Below are 5,341 nucleotides of genomic sequence, written 5' to 3'. Positions count from 1 at the left end.
ACGACGCCTCTACATCACCGCCCAGCAGTGCCGAAGCCGCGCCGACGCAGCCCAGCGCCGAAGCAGCTCCGACACCGCCGAGCTCGCGCACGCCGACTCCGCCAACGCCTGGAGCCGACCCCGCCGAGTGAAACGTGAACTTGCGGCGGTGGCGCTCTATTTTTTGTAACGCCAGACTACGTCCGATCGCCGGATTTGCGGCGTCATTTGAGAGCGGAAATGACCAAGTTTGAATTCCCCGCATCCTGGGGCCGGCGCGTGGGGGCGTGACTGGGAGCTAGGTCGCCCCCAGGGGCCGAACTAGCGCCGGCACGCCCCCAAGCCGCTCTAGTTAGGCGCCCTGGGGGGCTGAATGGCTGGAGATGCCCTAAGATGGACTCCCTTCTTCCTATCCTTGGCTACGAATCGGATGGCAGCTAGAGCACTGCGAGCCATGACAAGTCAGGAGGAGTTCATGGCCGGCAAGGAGGCAGACGCAATCGACCAGACCACATCGATGTTCTGATGACGCCCATCACCATGCTGAGCCCTGACAGGCGGAAAGTCGAGGCAGCCCGGATCCACCTCCTGGCTGAGCAAGAGTTGATTTAGCAGTAGAAGGCCGATCTCGCTCGTCTCCAAGGAGAATGTCATTGCGCTCAAGACCTTCAAAGCCAAGGGAGAGCGGTAAACGACATGCTCACCATCCAGGAAAAGGAAGGCACCATAGTGTTTGCGACCCCGAGTCACAACATCGTCGCCGCAATGATCACTGCACATGCCATCAACATCCCAGAAGGTGCGGAAGGTCATGAAGAGCTTCGCCACCTCCGCGTTCAGCTCAGACAGGCTGCTCTTCAGCAGGCCACCCTTCCGGATGAGCGTGCAGCCTTTGTCGCCGCGAGCTCCAAGACTCGGCACACCGAGGGCGCCCACCACTCGGGATTCTTATCCCACTAGCCAGAGGGATCGGTCAAGTCATGACTCGGCCCCAACTATGACATGCGTCAGACTCTGGAGGAAAAGCATCACGGATGACGCAATGCAGATGGGAACGACTACCGCGGCAATGACGACAACAACGACGCAGCGTACGTGGGGCCATTGGCCCTCGTGTCCACACGCCCATGTTCCCCCCGCATTTCCGCATCAACAGGATTGACAAGTACACAGGCCAGGCAAGGCCAGACAACTGTCGGGCGGACTACCACACAGCTTGTGCGACTGCCAGGGGAGATGATTATGTCACCATCCGACATCTACGGCAAATTTGACAATTTTGACCTGTGGACGAAATCAATTCACAGAATGAACTGGGTGTGAAACTATTTCACACCCCTGACCTTTTTGTGTAGTGCCCACGACGCCGGCGCCACACACTACGGTGCAGCGCCTAGCTAGCGGGCGTTGCATGCCAGTCCACCGTGGTAGCCCTGGGCCCCGCACCCAGCTGTGCAATGCCTCGGCGCTAGACGCCACACATTGTGCAGCGCCTAGCCGTCGGGCGCTACACTGTGAGTTATGTCCAGGCGCGCGGCGGCCCTCTCCTCCCCCACCCACCCATTGCAGCAGTTCCAGAAAGAAAAGAACGCGGCGGCGACGGCCTTATCCACTCCCCCTCTCAATCCCCTCTCTCAAATCCTTCAAATCCGATGATTTGGTCTGTGGATTTCGTCACCAATCCATCCTAGAAGGTACTCTCCTCCGATCCCCTTCTTTCTATCCATAGAAAATATTGTATTTTGAAGAGTTGGGGAACCTTTGTTTGATTTGATTAGATTAGAATCTTACATGTATTATAATCTTGCATGTATTAGAACTCTTGTTTGTTTGATTTTGGGAACCCTAGTTTAGTTTATTTTTCGAGAAAATATGGTTGGATACATAGGTTGACATGTTATTTCTATGGAAAATATATTTGTATGAAGTAGGCCTAGTTTAGTTTATTTGTGTTGAACTTATATTTGTTTTGACAAGAATGCTTTGGATACATATGCTTTGAATTTTGCGCCTAGTAAGCATAGTTTAGTTTATTTGTATTCGAAAGATAATTGTGTTGACAAGAATTCTTTTTTAAATTGTTAGGATGGTTTGGCTTCTCGATGATCACTGGGACAAACAACACCGGTCGTATGCTATGTCGGTGGAGCAGCGGGTAATGATGAAAGTTGCCGGTGTTATGAATTTCATGTTTATTTCAAACACAAATGCCCATATGTAATGATTTGTTTGTTTGTTTGTAGGAGATTGAGTCGGTCTCACGGGGTCACCCTTGGGTGGATGCGCTATGATGATCGGTACACACCATATGTAAGGGAGACATGACTTATCCCTTTCATTCAGTTGGTCAGCCGGTCGACGCCACCCAACAATGCTGCAGCACTCACCGCGCTTATGGATCATTGGAGGCCGGAGACACACACTTTCCATCTTCGGACCGGGGAGATTACCGTGACGCTCCAGGATATGGCTATGATCACCGGTCTTCCTATCGATGGGAACCCTTTGTGTATGAACACCGATTCTGATGGGTGGCGCGCGCAGATGCATGCCCTTATCGGTATGGTTCCTCCGGAGCCTCGTGAACTAGAAGCAAAAGATAAGAAGAAGGAAAGAGTCACAGCCGGTGCTCCTTTCACTTGGATTCAATCGAACTTTGGTACTTGCACTGAGGATGCTAATGAGGACACGGTGAAGACATATGCTCGTGTGTACATGTGGTACGTGATATCCAAGACTATGTTTACCGATGGCACAGGCAAGAATGCTCCATGGATGTGGCTGAAGGCGTTGACCGTCTTCGATAGCAAATGGAGTTGGGGTTCGGCGACACTGGCTTACTTGTATCGACAGGTATGAAGTTGTTTCCTTTTCACTTCATTGCTACATTATCAATGCGATCTTGTTGTTAATTCAACCATGTTCTCTTTTATGTGCAGCTGGACGAAGCCTGTTGTAGGCCATCTGGAGGTATTGGTGGTTGTATGCTCGCACTTTCCATATGGAGCTGGGAGCGTTTGCCGGTTGGACGACCGAAGATCGTTAAGTACGAGGATTGGGACGACAAACACGACCCACTACGGCGCCCCACTTGGGCTTACAAGTGGGATGTGTTAAATGAGACGATGGATGACCCGTCGGTCATGTACAAGTTGTACAAGAGCGAGCTGGACGCGATCACGCCTGAGCAGGTGAATGGACATTGCATAAGTGATTATCATGCTTCTATCGTAACTCGATATCAATTTTGTGTTTTATCCCATTTTGTAGTTCAGTCTGAATCTGATGTGCACTAGGGATAGGGATCTCTGGCATATGCGGTGCCCACAAATATGCAACTGGGCGGTTGAGCTTCACCTGCCACATCGGGTGTTTCGCCAGTTTGGTTTGTTCCAGTCATTTCCGCCGGAGTGGCAGGACACGGACAAGGTGCTACATGGGTAAGTTTCTGTTTCTAACTAGCACTTAACGGCTTCTCAACGTTTCAATGGTGGTAATATTCTGTTTCTAACTTGCAGGTTGGATAGGAAAAAGCTAGGAAAAAGCAGCGGAAGATCAAGGCTTGGGCCAAGCATGGGTGATTGGTGTCCACATTCCTAACGCGACCGGCGGTATACAAGTGTGAGCATGGAAGATGAAGCAACAATGGCCTCCCGCAAGAGCAATCACATTGTGTTAACGACACCTTGAAAGCACGACCTCCATGTTGGCGGCCATTGTTTGTGGTTCCTCCTGGCTCTTTCACTTCGTACTTCCACTCTTTGTTGTCATATAATATAGCTTCTTCTGAGTCCGCCTTTCGTGATAGAAATACCAACCATTCATCAACCTTGGGTGGGAACTTGTACTTGTACTTGTGCGGGTTCTGACCCGCTATCTGTGAATCTGTTTCCATCGAGTACTTTAGAAAGTACGCATTCATCTTGTCAAATGTGTATTGAACTATTGCCGTCACGGGTAATCCACGTGCTCCTTTGAGCACCCTATTGAAGCATTCAGCCATATTGCTTGTCATTTGACCGTATCTCCGGCTATCTTCATCAAAAGCACGTGCCCACTTGTTCCGGTATTGAATGTGTCTATGGAGAAAGTCTTGACCCCCGGGATCAAGTTTTTTGTGTGCAAGCAATTTGTTGTACAAAGTGGTGAAACTCTTGTCGGAGAAAGCGAGACAATAATCTTGAAGATCATCGGCCAACTCCTTAAGGCCACATGCCCTATAGAAGTTTGAACAAAAGTGCCTCATGCACCATTGATGGTGCAACGGAGCATGCCTGGGAATGTCAATCTCCACTGCGTTAAGAATACCTTGATTCTGATCCGATATGACATAAATTTCCCTCTGAGCGGGTAACACCTTCGTCCTCAAAAGACGCAAAAACCACTCCCAGTTGTCATTGTTCTCCACCTCAACCAAAGCAAATGCCAATGGCAACACCCGGTTATTGGCATCACTTGCTATCGCAACCAACAAGGTACCCTTGTATTGTCCGGTCAAGAACGTGCCATCAATGGCGATGACCGACCTATAGTGTTTGAAAGACCTCACGCATTGCCCGAACACCCAAAATGCCCTCGGACTTTCCTTCCTTCATGAACCGTTGTTTGGTGCCCATGAGGCTCGACCACATGAACCATGCCCGGGTTTGTCACGACCATGGCTAACAACAACCTAGGGATTCGGTTGTATGCTTCCTCCCAAGTACCATACAACATCTTAAATGCGGCTTGCTTCGCCTTCCATGCCTTGCCGTACTTCACCTTGTAATGAAAGATAGCTTTCACAAGGTCAATGGCATGTTGGACGCTCATTGTTGGAAGTGTGGATATTGAGTTAGAGAGCCTGTAAGCGATGAACTCGGACGTGAGTTGTTTGTGGTCTTGGGACACAATCTTGCCATCCACCCTTTTGCCTTGGCACATGTGAGTTGGCACACAACTCACTACGTGCCAAGTGGGACCTCCTTTCCATGGTCTTGCACGCACAATCCACGGACATATTTCATCTTCACATGCACATGCAACCGTGTAGCGCACATTAACGTCAGAGTGCACCACCTTGTGTGGACGATAATGCGTAACCGAGTAGTTGTCGAGCCACATCTTCAATTCCAAGAAGGTTTCGAACTTAGACCCTTTTGCAATGCGGTTCTTGTCATCTCCCAAATCACGGCGAGAGCTTGGCCTAACCCCAACAGATATACATTGGCCACCATTTACCACGGCTTCATCGGCTAGACTAACATCCTTGAACAATGTAGTCCGATGATCACGACCGAATACCTTCTCGAAAGCTTCGGCCTCCTTCACCGTGAACCCCTCCGCATCAACTTGTTCGTCGGGACCATCGTCATCCGAGTCC

This window comes from Triticum aestivum, chromosome 4A (genome assembly GCF_018294505.1).
Source record: "Triticum aestivum cultivar Chinese Spring chromosome 4A, IWGSC CS RefSeq v2.1, whole genome shotgun sequence".
NCBI classification, from domain to species: domain Eukaryota; kingdom Viridiplantae; phylum Streptophyta; class Magnoliopsida; order Poales; family Poaceae; genus Triticum; species Triticum aestivum.
Note: the sequence above shows the minus strand (reverse complement) of the source record.